Raw genomic sequence first — 14397 nt, 5'->3', positions numbered from 1 at the left:
GCAAAATATCAAGGCACAAAAAATGAAATAGAAATAAACGCAAGAACATGTGAAGCAAAGCGTCAAAATTGACCGCCCAAGTCATTTTCAGCGCCCAGGGCTGGGCGCCGAAATTTCTGACGCCCCAGCCTGGGCGTTGAAACTCTCTGCCTGCCAAAAGTTTTCTTTTTGAAAGTGCTCGTCATTTTATCCGCACACAACGGAAAAATAACGAACACTTGGGGGGTACAGTACGTATCCAAATAGGTTTACCAAGAATATAGCTATACAAATTGGTCGAATTTTACGCGCAACCTATGGCAAAAAAAACGGCAGATGAAAATAATGGCAAATACTTCACTCATTTGACCAATTAAGTAATATGTTTCCACTTCAGGACATATCTACCGAAATCCGGCATACTAGAACTTATTTTAAAGCTAAAACTACGCGCGACCTGATTCTGACAAGATACGTAGGCAATCCTTACCAAGGATTCGGTCCAAATAAAAAAAATATATTCTTTGTGCAAAGAGTGTTAGACATATAAAAGAGGAGAAACAAAATTAAATGAAAACTAAAAATACGCCTTTATTAAAATATAATAAGAAGGAAAACAAAGTGCTAGGAATAAAAAACAAACACAACTGAAATAAATAAAGGGCACCTACACCCTAGCAAAGAACTACACTACTCTAGTTCTTCCGGATCATCAAATAAAGTCTTGTAGAGAGCAATGTTCGCAGGATCCACCCCCATAGTCTTCTGCGCTGCCCCAATATCAATCTCCATAAGAACCGGCTCCTGGACACTAACTTCCAAAGATGCCAAGGCTTCAGAAACATTCTCAGTTATAGCCCGCTCAGCCTCAAGGGCACAAACAATGGTGGGAGAAGGATTATTATCATCAACTGGACCAGCCACTGTTTCTACAGGCGGCTGAGCCTTACTAACCCATACATTGTTCCGGCAACGATCTCCGCGAGAGCTTGCATTTCTTTTAACAACAGCAGGCCCCTTCATGTTAGGCATCTTTTTAGGCCTGAAACTGGAACGGGGAGGAACTTCCTTTCGCTTTCGATCAGGACGAGCTTTCACAGTCTTAAAACTGTAGGTACGAGGTCTGGCAGAATCAGGACCCTCATACTTAACACGAATACGAGGTATCAAAAGCTCAGCCGGCTCCCCATTTCGAGCCTCGGTCCTCACATCTTTGTCATCGGAGCTCATCCACAACTTGTAGTTTTCAGAAAGACCCACGAAGCCATTTGTAGCTACGGCCCAACGCGGGAGGCCATCATAATACTTGGCCCACGCTAGGACCCGTGTTTGTGCAAAGGCCGCTACCTTAGGTGGTACCGTATCAGAAAAGGGGATAGTCTGCCTTAAACCATATTGACGCATGACTCGGTAAGGGAAAATATAAATGGGACGATATAGCCCCAACAAAGAAACATAAACCGATACATCAGACCCCCCTGTCATAGTAGTCAAACCCCACCATGGTACCACCCACTTAATAGAACAAATGCCATAAGTAAAAAAGGAGGTCCATTCGGCCTCGTCCTGGCCTTGGTGCAAGTATTTTCGGTTACCCAAGGCTATAGGGCGATAATGTTTAGGATCGGCAGGAGCTTCCAAAAGTCTAAGCCGTTCCGCAAGCCAAATCTGCAAAAACAGGTACGATCGAATCAAAAGAATGAAAAGAAAGAAAAAAGGGTTCCTGGGGCGCAGTTTCAACGCCCAGGACCAGGCGCCGAATATTCCAGCGCCCAGCCCTGGGCGCTGAAACTCAGCCCAAGGCAAAAAGAAATATACGCAACAAAATGCGCAAGGAAAAGATCGATTACCTGCAGCAACAGGGGGCTCCCCTTAAAATAAGATTTGGCATCCTTCTTCAGTTCATCCGCACTCAGCAAAGTCTCAGCAACAACCAACGGCATAATAGAATAGCAACTTTCCATCTGGCTAATCAAGGGGATCAGCCTTATGTCACCGAACTCACCATTACTATTCGACAGCAAATAATGATTCAACAAGCAAAATACAAGGGCTCGAATGTTCAATTTTTGTTCGGTCGTATTTTTACTAGGCCTAAAGTGATGTTTCACAAGTTTTGCCAAATTAACCTTATCATCTACAACAATCTCAGCAAACATGTTATCATCTAGCCCTAGGAAAGCCCTTATGGTTGTTTTACCCTCTTCAATAGTGCCAGGGGTAACATGAGTAGCATTAGTAGGATAACCAAGGATCGCAGCAAATTCATCAGGCAAAGGACATATTTCATTGCCCCGAAAGGAAAAAACATGATGATCGGAGTCCCAAAAGCTTAGGGCAGCATGCAGAAAATTATAATCCAATATTAATTTGTTGTAAACCTAAAAGTGCCTATAAGTGGTATTCTTTTAACAAAGCTTTTTCTGTGGGAGTAAGGGCTCGTAGCCAACGTCTGACAGTCCGTTGGAGTGAGAAAGTAGGGATCGACATGGTAAAAGCAGTAAATAATTAGAGCACAGCAAAAAGAGAGAAAGAATTTGAGAGTGATGGAAAATAAGGACGTATCTACCCCCTATATATAGCTGAACGCACCCTATGACATCCTGATCCCATTCGGAAACGTGTTAGGAAATTCGAAACTCAAATATTACCAGGAAAGGACTTTCAGCGCCCAGGCCTGGGCGCTGAAATGTTTGACGCCTGAACTTGGGCGCTGAAAATGCAGCCCAAGGCCCAGATTTCACAAAACACGGAATAGGAAAGGACCTAAGACCGTGTTGCTAAAACACGAGGCCCTATTGCAAGTAAGATCAAGCCCAAAGCACCTTTAGCTCCCAAATAAGCAAAAAATAATAACATTAAAACTTGGTCGAAACTTAGACTCGTCTCAGAAAGCGCTCATGTACACTTTTCAAAAAAAGCAAGTTAAATATCATGGTCATTCTTCGAAACACCAAAAATATGTGTCGTCAAGTCATTGGTTTTCCAAATCGGAAATGTCTGTCTATCAAAGGGATAATCCGGGCCAAGCCAAAACCGGATGTCGCCTGAAAACTAAAGTCGCACTCCACGGCTTCGCTAAAATAGCACACTACTATAGGAGGTCGCTCGCACATACGAGCGTGACCCCAAACATGATTACAAGATACAAAAAAACAACCGACGAGCCCCAACGCTTGGGGGCTCGCAAAAATGGACTCCAACAAGGAGCGCGCAATCAAAATCACATTCCCAGACTGCGCCACACACCATATCATGTTTGGATATCTCAAAAAAAATATTGTTAAACAAAAATATACACAGTGTGGACCCACTTATAGGACACATCTAATCAGAAAATATTACGACCCACCAACAGGTTGTAATCACAAAAGCCCTTCTACTTTGGCAAAATAAGAAAATCAAAATGGGCTCGCCCACCCTCAGCGGGCGGGGTCTGCGTCACTAAGCCGCGCAGGTCCTCAGTTTTCGAAAGAAATAAAATCTTCAAATTTAAAATAGGCTCGCCATCTTCAGCCGGCGGGGTCTACGGCGCAAACCACGTAGGTCCTTATTTTCAAAAAAAAAAACAAAATAAATTTCAAAACAGATTCGTCCACTTTTATCGGACGGGGCGTCCACCCTCAGCGGACAGGCTCGCCATCTTCAGCCGGCGGGGTCTACGTCACAAATCGCGTAGGTCCTTATTTTCAAAACATCAAAACAGATTCGTCCACTTCTATCGGACGGGGCGTCCACCCTCAGCGGACAGGCTCGCCCACCTTCAGCGGGCGGGGTCTGCGTCACTAACCGCGCAGGTCCTTAGTCGCTGCAGCGATAAATTTTTTCGGTTTTCCCTTTTTCCAAAAATTAAAGGATCGGTTTTCCCTTTTTCCAAAAATTAAAGGATCGGTTTTCCCTTTTTCCAAAAATTAAAGGATCGGTTTTTCCTTTGTCCAAAAATTAAAGGATTGGTTTTCCGTTTTTCCAAAAAAGAACGATGTGCTGGATTTTCCTTCGTTTTACGTCCTATAAAAAACAAGGGGGTTTTCTCGTTTAGCTAGCCCTGAAATGAGAATCTTTAAAAACGTTTTACCTCGTGATTGGGCTTGGCCAGGCCCAATTACACTTTACAGCTTTGATTTCGAAAACATCTGTAGCTACTCCCAATGACAAAGTGAGGGAGTTTTCTACGCACCTTTAGATCCTTCCAATGACAAAGTGAGGAAGTTTCTATACTATCAGTTGACAAATCCCAATGACACGTGAGGGATATGTCGACACTTCAAGTGATGACCCTTAAGTCAAATGTTATCACTCGGGGGCTCGTGAGACCCTCGCAAAACAGGTCACATACACCATGACTTGTGTGACGCACTCCGTCTAATACTTTGACCATCGTCTTACTCCAAGACTCAGTTAAAGTGGGGGCTAACTGTAGACACCTACTTTTGTCCCCATTCCCGCAAGGGAAAGGTTCGATGATGAAAGCATAAAAACTCCACTTGACAACGCATCTCCTATAAAATAAACGAATCTCGATTCCCCATTTCATTTCACCCGAAACCCGCTATTTATGGAAACCTGCTAAAAATAGTAACTGCCGTAAAAGGTAGCTTCTAAAAGTGGCAAATCATAAAAGATAGAGACCTGTCAGAATTAGGTGTTGCACTCCAACATAAATCCTAAATGAGATAGAAAACTGCAAGAATCCAATTCCTAATATGATTCGGAAATAAGAGTTACGTATTAATTAAAATCCTAACGAGCCTAGAGTTCGTAACGGGCCCAGACGCATTCCGTCATAAAATTGATACGCGCTAAAAGACTCGAATTAATCTCAAGCTCTACGGATTTTAGGAATCCGAATTTGACTAAACAAAACTGCCCAGACCCTATTTTCAACGCTTGGCTCTGGGCGCCGAAATCTTCGGCGCCCAGGCCGGGGCGCTGAAAATACCTGGGTACGTCTCTTTTCCTAATTCTTTGTGGATTAGAACTCTACAAACTCTTCCCTATAAATAGGCCCCTAGTTTCGACGTGAAAGGACACACAACAACACATAATTATATTCTGAGTATTGACTCTAAACCCCTTAGCCTAAGCCTCTCGCTGCGAAACTGTTCACGCGTTCTGTCGCAATCGATCCATAAATCGAACAGAACGTATCCTGTCCCATAATTGAGATTCGTTAAATAAAAAGGAGAAATAGCAAAGTCAAACTGGTTAGTTTTCTGAGAACCGTGACGCACCTCTCAAGGGTGCGTCGTAATGTGTCCCTTTTCGATGATTTAACTGCTTTCCTCGCCCTTTTTATGAACTGTTAAACTAACCTAATCTGATTGTTCTATCACGCCTAACAAATATAATATTTTTGGGAAATCAGATTATCATGCTAGGTCCCTTAATGCTATTTAAATCAGATAATCACGATCGAATTAGTATTATATGTTGCATATTGTTAAAATCAACTCAGATTAGTTTAATAGTTAACGCATGTCCCTTCAATTATTTATGCTGAGCTAGTAAGGATATCCTGCCTCTAGAGTTATCGACGAGCGAATCACTCCTCTCGGTAGTTACAGTCCCCCGAACCCTCAATCTCTACCTTGCGGGTGTATATTGAGAGATCCCCACACCAGGGATCACAAGGGAACCTACGGCCGTCGTGGTCAAACATAATTGCACACCCTTTATGTCACGATAACCGGGTTTTGTCAGTTTTTCTCATTGTCGTTAAAAACTGAATGGCGACTCCTATATTACTAATCAATTGGGTGTATACTCACAGGAAATCCAATCACACTTGATTGAATAAAAGAATCGTCACACCCACGAGGGACAAGGTCACGCATTAGCCTCGCGCTTTTTTCGACCCCCTCACAAGTGTCATACAATTTAATTGGAGCCATTAATTGCATTATTGAGAAAATCGTTTTGTATAAACTATTACTCTTTACTCTCGCCATTTTTGGATGCTCACGATTCACTTTACATCAACATTGTGGCTTTGTTTTAGCTTTCAGTTACTTTGTATCGACAATTGCTTCAATTTCATAATTTAGGGATTTAATTTGATTTCAAAGTTGAATTGTGTGTTTCCTGGTTGCAGTTCCAACAACACCTCAAATACATATTTATTTGTATCCAAAATGAAAGTGTGGTGGAATACAAAATTGTGTTGTGGTTTAGGCTAAAAGCGTCAGATGGCCTGCCTGATATTATAGGCTCTGGAAAAAGCATCAGCCATGGCTTATGTCGAGGACTATAGGAGGGAGGTTCGGATTGTATTATTATTGTTATTACTATTGTTGTTGTTGTAAAATTATTCTGCCTGTATTCTGAAATTTGTCCAATTTTTGTTGTTAAATTATCCTGTTTGTATTCTAAGTTTTGTCCAATTTCAAGCTTAATCAGTAGCACATGACATACATTCAAGATTTGAGATGTTCATTTACCAAGAGATTCAATAATGTTGAGAGGATCAGGAGGATTGTTAGAGGTAGAAGAAGGTGACTTCACAAATTTTCTCTTTGATTATGTTTCTTTATTGTCTCAAGCCAGTGTATTCATGAAGTTACGAAACATATTAATATGGAGTAGGTTGTTGGTTTTTATTTAGCCACATGACACTCATTCAGGATTTAAATCTTGAAAAAATTCTACGTGGTTTAAGTTATCTAACAGATTTCAATGACCCAATCAGTTACGCAAATGGACTGATGAAGCTTCACATTTTGCTATAAATCTTACGATGCTTCACATTTTGCTATTAATCTTATGATCTATGAAAATTTATCTATTATCCAAATTTGGAGTATTGAGGCTAATGTTCCATTTTCCAAGTATATATATGGAGTGTGATTATAAAATTATAAAGTACATAATGTTGTACAGAGTAGTTGTTTCAGATCAGTTGCGATTGTTAAATTACTTCCTTTGTTTCTAAAAGATCGTCCCATTTGACTTTTCAAGTCTTTAAGACACGACTTAAAATGTCCATTTCTCAATTCTACACTTAAAAAAATGTTACATGCTATATTATTAAGTCAAAGTTCCTATGTTTTACCTAAAATATTGCAATGGGACAATAGTTTAGGGAAGGAGATATACACCATGTGTGAAGAAAATGAAATCCCACTTTGTGGAAATTCGTCAATGTCTTCAACAGGAGAACTGTCAAAGAGTGGAGAAGAGGGTGTAGACACTTGATATGCATGTTTTATATAGTATTTTTACCCCCGTCCCTTAGTACTTTTATGTGTCAAACATGCTCTTAGGAGACGTTTCTAGTACTAATGTGTGTTATTGAGTGTGCCTTGAGTTTCAGGTTTGATTATGAGAAATTGGTCGTTTTAGACCCGTTTCATTGTTGATCTAGGCCACTATATGAGCCCGAGGAAGTTCGGGACCTCCATCGTCAACTTTCGGGAGCCTTGGATGCTTATGGTTGAGCCCCGAGTGTTAGACTCGGTGATATGGGCGAGTTACATTGAAGATTGCAAATCGCCCTGGAAGCTGAGGGCGAAATGCAACCATCGGGCGGAATTGAAGCAATTTGGATTCATCAACGCGCGCCCGATCGGGCGCAGCTCGCCCGATCCGGATCGGACGGTCATCCAAAAGCCCATGTGGAGAGTTCGCAAACCGCCCGATCGGGCGGATTTTGGCCCGATCGGGCCGACTATCGAGTGGATCTCCCGATCGGGCGACGCCAACCTCCAGCAGTTTTTCGCGCATTTGTTTTCCGTTTTTTAGGCTTTATTTTGGTAAACTATATAAACAAGCTTGAGTTATTTTAGTTGGACACTTTATTTTCTAGTATTGATGCTTAGTATTATTTCCCTTAGCCTAGTTTTCTCTCTAGTTTATGCAAAAACACTTAGTTTAATTCTCAATAAAAATTCAAGCCTTCACTTTCCTTTGTTCTTCAATAGGTATTATTTCTTATTTCAATTCATTGTCTTGCTTTAATAATGCTTTCAATTATGATTATTGCTTTGTTTATTGTCAACATGCTTGAGTAGTTTAATTTCTAGGGTTGGGGATCCATGAATAATATGAAGGGATAATTGAATGATTATGATTGTTGGCATTGTAATTGATTCCTATTGATTGGTTTATTTCACTATACAATTAGATTTGCGCAGGTTTAATTGTGGTAGTTATGCAATGTCAAATTAAGATTCGAGAGATGCAATTTGATGTTTAGGCTTGTGTCAATAGGTGGAATTAGAGTTAATACGTAGCGAGAGCCCGTTAATTCTAAGTCTATGATTAGTATCGACTTGAGAGAGCATGCTAATCTAATTAATTACTTTGTTGATTATCGTGATTGTTCAATGTCCTGGATTATTATTTGTTGGCGAACCTATACCCTAGATTCCTTAATATATTGATTTATTCTTGTTTAATATTCGCTCGTAGTCTTAGCATATAAACTATCAACCAACTTTTGTTCACAATAGTCTAGATTAATTAATTGATAGTAGAAAGAACGCCTGTTTCCCTGTGGATTCGATCCTGACTTCCCTTGCTACCTAGCTAGTGGACCTTAGGTTATTTTTGATTAGGTGATACGACTTTAGCCTGTCAAAATTTGGCGCCGTTGCCGGGGAAACGGTTTTATTTTCTGTTGTTGATTGCTTATCCTAGATTATTGTTTGTTACTACTCAAGGAACTCACGTTCCTTGAGACCGGATCTCACATTGTTTTGTAGTCTTTGTCTATGCCCAAGACCGTAGGTACTAGTAATCTTACTCCATTCGATCCTGAGCCCGAAAGAACCTTTCGTAGACGAAGAACTTTCATTGCACAGTGTGAGAATTACTCTGATTCTGATCATAATATTGGCGATCTTTTTCCTTCAGATACAGATTCAGTTTCAGAGATAGAGATGGGTGACGAAAATCTGATACCGCCACCTACCCCACGGCTTACAGACTATTCTAGGCCAAGTCTGTCCGTGCTACCAAAGGCGATCATGCCTTCTATTGCAGCTGAGACCTTCAAGATTGAGCCTGCATTGATTAACATGATCGAGAGACGCCAGTACGGTGGGGAACCAGGTGAAGATCCAAATCTTCACATTCAGTCCTTTATCCAATATTGTTCCACCATCAAGAAAAAGGGATTGACTCCGGAGCAGACTATGGAGATACTTTTCCCGTTCTCTTTGAGTGGGAAAGCTAAACTGTGGATTAATGGGTTGAATCGGGCGGCTTTGAAAATCAATAATTGGGAATCCTTGGCTCTTGCTTTTTATGTTAAATATTTTCCACCTGAGAAAACGGCTCGTCTGAGGGGTCAGATATTAGGTATCTCACAACAAGCGGATGAGAGTTTGTTCGAGGTCTGGGAGAGATTCAAGGATTTGCAAAAAGAGTGCCCGCACCATGGTTTGGAAGATTGGTTCTTGATTCAGCAGTTTTATAATGGTCTGGGCAATGAGTCTAGATGTTTGTTGGATTCAGCTGCCAGTGGGAGGTTCATGCAACTAGAGGTGCCTAGAGCTATGGAGGTGATTGAGGAGATAGCCATTCACAATGCCCAGTATGGAAATCCTAGAGGTCTATCTAATAGGGGTGGTAAGCATGACTTAAATTCTATTGAACAATTAACTGCCCAATTGACTGCTTTACACTATAAGTTTGATAATATGCAAGCAGCCAATACTCAATCTGCCCAACCTGCTAGTGTAGCTGCTATGAGTGCCCAACCTGCTACTGTTTGTGAAAGTTGAGGAATGTCTGGTCATTATGCACCGGAATGTAGGAGCTATGTTGAACAATGTCACGCATTTCAATCCTACAAACAAAATAACCCATTCTCCAACTCTTACAATGAGGGCTACAAAAACAACCCTCTACTATCCTACAGGAGCAACAATATCCAGAACCCTCACCAAGTCCAACATCCACCACAACAACCATACCAACCCTACCAACCACGGAACAACTACAACCAACAGTCTAGTGGACCACCTGGGTTCCCTAGACAACACACATCACCTCCACCACCACCACCTCAAACCACACAGCCTGACCCTATGCTAGTAGAGATGAGAAACATGATGCTACAAATGCAAAAATCTCTAAGTGAAAAGGATGCAAAAATCTATGCTCTTACTGCTCACAACAAGATCATTGATACACAGTTGGCACAGATGGCTACTACTATTGCAGGGAGGCCACCAGGCCAACTTCCTTCACAGCCCGAAAATAGGGAGACTGCTAATGCAATTACATTGAGGAGTGGTAGGGATTATGATGGTCCTTCTATGCCGGTTGAGGTTGATTCCGGGGTGTCTGCTAGTGATCTGGTCAGTGAGGAAATCCCGAAGATAGTTATGAGTGAAAAGGAAGCTGAAAAGGTAGTCAATGAGAATGAGGCTACAACTGCGGTTAAGAAGGGGGCGGATATTCAAGTACCACCTATTGCACTCCCCTTCCCAAACCGACAACTCAAGAATAAGCTAGACAAGCAGTTTGGCAGATTCTTGGAAGTGGTCAAAAATTTGCAGGTAACGGTTCCTTTTACTGAATTAATTTTACAGGTTCCTGCTTATGCTAAATTTATGAAAGATATTTTGACCAGGAAACGTGCTTTTTGTGAGGTAGAGACTGTAGCTTTCACTGAGGAATGTAATGCTTATTTGCAAAACAAGTCTCCACCTAAACTTAAAGACCCCGGGAGTTTTTCCATCCCATGTAACATTGGCACCGTATTTATTGATAAAGCTTTATGTGATCTAGGTGCTAGTGTGTCTGTGATGCCTTTGTCTGTCTATACTAAACTGAATATGGGTGAGCTTAAGGTTACCAATATCACTCTACAAATGGCCGACCGTTCTGTCAAATACCCCTTAGGTGTTTTAGAGGACGTCCCTGTTAGAGTAGGTAAATTCTATATACCTGTAGATTTTGTAGTATTAGACATACAGGAGGATTCTCAAATTCCCATAATCTTAGGTAGACCCTTCCTTCACACGGCGGGGGCGGTAATTGACGTTAAAAGTGGGAAATTGACATTGTCTGTTGGGGATGATAAGGTGACCTTTAATCTGAATAGTGCATTAAAAAGTCCCATGCTAGAGGAGGAACAATGCTATCGCATAGATGTAGTTGATTTTATTACTCGTGATAACGTCTCCCAAGTTCTCGAAAGGGACCCTTTGGAGGCAGTGCTTTGTTGTGAGTCTTCTGCAGGTGATAGCAGTTCTTGGAGTACTGAAGTGGATGCTCTGGAGTTGGCTCTTAATGGTGGAGAATCTGAGCCGGAGAGCACCAAATTGAAGAGGTTAGTTCGGCCGGTTTGTTCTGTTAAAGAGGTAAAGAAACCCGAACTTAAGCCTCTTCCTGCTAACCTTAAATATGCGTTTTTAGATAATGAACAACTTTGCCCTATGATCGTCAGTACTGCACTTGATGCAGACCATTTATCCCAACTTCTTATTGTGTTGAAAAGGCACAAAAAGGCCATTGGGTACAGTATTGATGATTTAAAGGGTATTAGCCCTGACTTTTGTATGCATAGGATACATATAGATGAAAATCATAAACTATGCATCCAACCCCAGCGTCGTCTGAACCCTGTCATGCAAGATGTTGCAAAAGCTGAAGTTATGAAATTGCTTGATGCGGGTATTGTGTATGCTGTGTCTGATTCTAAGTGGGTGAGTCCTGTTCAGGTAGTGCCTAAGAAAGGGGGGACAACTGTGGTGAGAAATGAAAAAAATGAGTTGATACCAACTAGGGTAGTCACAGGTTGGCGCATGTGCATTGATTATAGGCGTCTTAATGTTGCTACTAAAAAGGACCATTTTCCCCTTCCCTTCATTGATCAAATGTTAGAAAGGCTAGCCTGTCACAAGTTTTTCTGTTATCTGGATGGTTATTCTGGTTTCTTTCAAATTCCCATACATCCAGACGACCAGGAAAAGACCACCTTCACCTGTCCCTATGGTACCTTTGCATGTCGTAGGATGCCTTTTGGTATGTGTAATGCACCTGCTACTTTCCAACGTTGCATGATGAGTATCTTTTCTGATTTTATTGAGTCTATCATGGAAGTGTTTTTGGATGATTTTAGCGTCTATGGTACTTCTTTTGATTCTTGCTTGCTAAATCTGACTAAAGTTTTGAAAAGATGTGAAGAGTGCAATTTAGTCTTGAACTGGGAAAAGTGTCATTTCATGGTTACTAAAGGGGTGGTTTTGGGACATTTGATATCTGATAAGGGCATTCAGGTGGATCGAGCTAAGGTCCAAGTGATTGAACAATTACCCCCTCCAGTTAATGTGAAGGGTGTTAGAAGTTTTCTTGGCCATGCGGGGTTTTATCGCCGCTTTATCAAGGATTTTTCTAAAATTGTTAAACCACTTACCCAGCTCCTCCTCAAGGATGCCCCGTTTTTGTTTACTGATGCTTGTCTTGAAGCCTTTGACAGGATTAAACAGGCACTGATTTCGGCTTCCATCATTCGTTCTCCCGAATGGGATCTTCCGTTTGAGATAATGTGTGATGCAAGTGATTATGCAGTTAGGGCAGTTCTGGGTCAGAGAAAGGAGAAGGTTTTACATGCCATCTATTATGCAAGTAAGACCTTAGATGAAGCTCAAGTTAATTATGCTACTACTGAGAAGGAGCTTCTAGCTATAGTCTATGCCTTGGATAAATTCCGCACCTATCTGATTGGATCCAAGGTGATAGTCTATACTGACCATGCGGCCCTTAAGTATCTGCTCTCTAAGAAGGAAGCCAAGCCTAGGCTTATTCGATGGATACTACTGCTACAGGAGTTCGATCTAGAGATCCGCGACAAGAAAGGGGCTGAGAATGTGGTTGCAGATCACTTGTCTAGATTGAGGTATGACGATGGTAAGGGATCTACACCGATTGATGATTCATTTCCGGATGATCATTTACTTGCACTTGCCAGTCAGTCACCATGGTTCGCAGATTTTGCTAACTACATTGTGGGGAGAATTCTTCCGGCCGATCTTTCATATCAACAGAAGAAGAAATTCCTACATGATGTCCGGTTTTACTTTTGGGACGACCCTTATTTGTTTCGTGAGACTGCTGAAGGGTTGTACAAGCGTTGTATTCCAGAATGGGAAGTTCAAGGTGTTATCAGTAGGTGTCATTCTTCACCTTATGGTGGTCACCATGGACCGTCTAAAACAAACGCTAAGTTGTCACAATGTGGTTTTTACTGGCCTACTATGTTCAAGGATGCACAGGCTTTTATTATGGCTTGTGATGCGTGCCAGAGGGCCGACACTATTTCGAGGAGGTATGAGATGCCACAGAATGGGATCCTTGAGGTTGAGAATTTTGATGTGTGGGGAATTGATTACATGGGACCATTCCCATCGTCCAAGGGTAACTTGTATATCCTTGTTGCTGTAGATTATGTGTCAAAGTGGGTGGAAGCCGTTGCCTCACCTACTAACGATGCTAAGACAGTCATCTCCCTGTTCAAGAAGATCATTTTCCCTAGATTTGGGGTTCCGCGCGCTTTGATTAGTGATGGAGGGTCACACTTCCATGAGAGGCATCTGGATGCGCTCCTGCGCAAGTATGGGGATTATCACCGCACTGGGCTAGCCTACCATCCTCAGACGAGTGGTCAAGTCGAGGTCTCCAACCGAGAGATCAAATCTATCCTTGAGAAAGTGGTGGCGAAGTCTAGGAAGGATTGGAGCGATAAGCTGGATGATACTCTATGGGCATACAGAACCGCCTTTAAGACACCCATTGGTACCTCCCCGTATCGGTTGATGTATGGCAAGGCGTGTCACTTACCAGTAGAAATGGAGTATAAGGCTTATTGGGCAAACATGGATGCAAAGCTAGCCGGTGAGAAGCGGTTACTTCAATTGGGTGAGCTCGATGAATTCCGACTACAAGCCTATGATAGTGCCCGGATTTACAAGGAAAAGACCAAGAAGTGGCACGACAATCACATTTTGCATAGAGAGTTCGCGGTGGGCGACAAGGTTCTACTTTTTAACTCTAGGCTTAAGTTATTTCCTGGAAAACTTAAGTCTAGGTGGTCTGGGCCGTTCACCGTGACTATGGTAAGCAAGTTTGGGTCTGTTGAAGTAGAGAATGAGAATGGTGAACGATTCAAGGTCAACGGGCAACGCCTGAAGTTGTACCATGATGGGGCTACTGTAGGAGTGGTTGAGGTCCATCACCTCAATCCCTCCGCCTCATAGGCTGCATATTCAAGGTAACAAGGTCGAGCGGGACCTAGAAATAAACCAGCGCTTTGCGGGAGGCAACCCGTATTTTATCGCTTTAGTAGTGTAAGTTTGATTTTTTTTATTCTATTTTTGTGTGTTTAGTTAGTATTTCCCATACCTAAGTGTGTTTAAGTAGTGTTTTTGGTGTTAGTGAGGCGAGAAGAGGGCATTACGCTGTTTGGGTGTT

The 14397-nt window shown here is 41.9% G+C and overlaps 1 non-coding gene across 1 annotated transcript; it reads right to left on the bottom strand.

Moving 5' to 3' along the window:
* Window positions 1-9254: 9254 nt before the first annotated feature.
* On the bottom strand, window positions 9255-9361 carry LOC130460186 (small nucleolar RNA R71). Its single transcript, XR_008920130.1, has one exon. It is a non-coding gene; the product is annotated as a small nucleolar RNA R71 (small nucleolar RNA).
* Window positions 9362-14397: the final 5036 nt, after the last annotated feature.

Source organism: Spinacia oleracea, chromosome 4, assembly GCF_020520425.1.
Source record: "Spinacia oleracea cultivar Varoflay chromosome 4, BTI_SOV_V1, whole genome shotgun sequence".
Lineage (NCBI taxonomy): Eukaryota > Viridiplantae > Streptophyta > Magnoliopsida > Caryophyllales > Amaranthaceae > Spinacia > Spinacia oleracea.
This window is presented reverse-complemented; position numbering and strand designations above follow the sequence as displayed.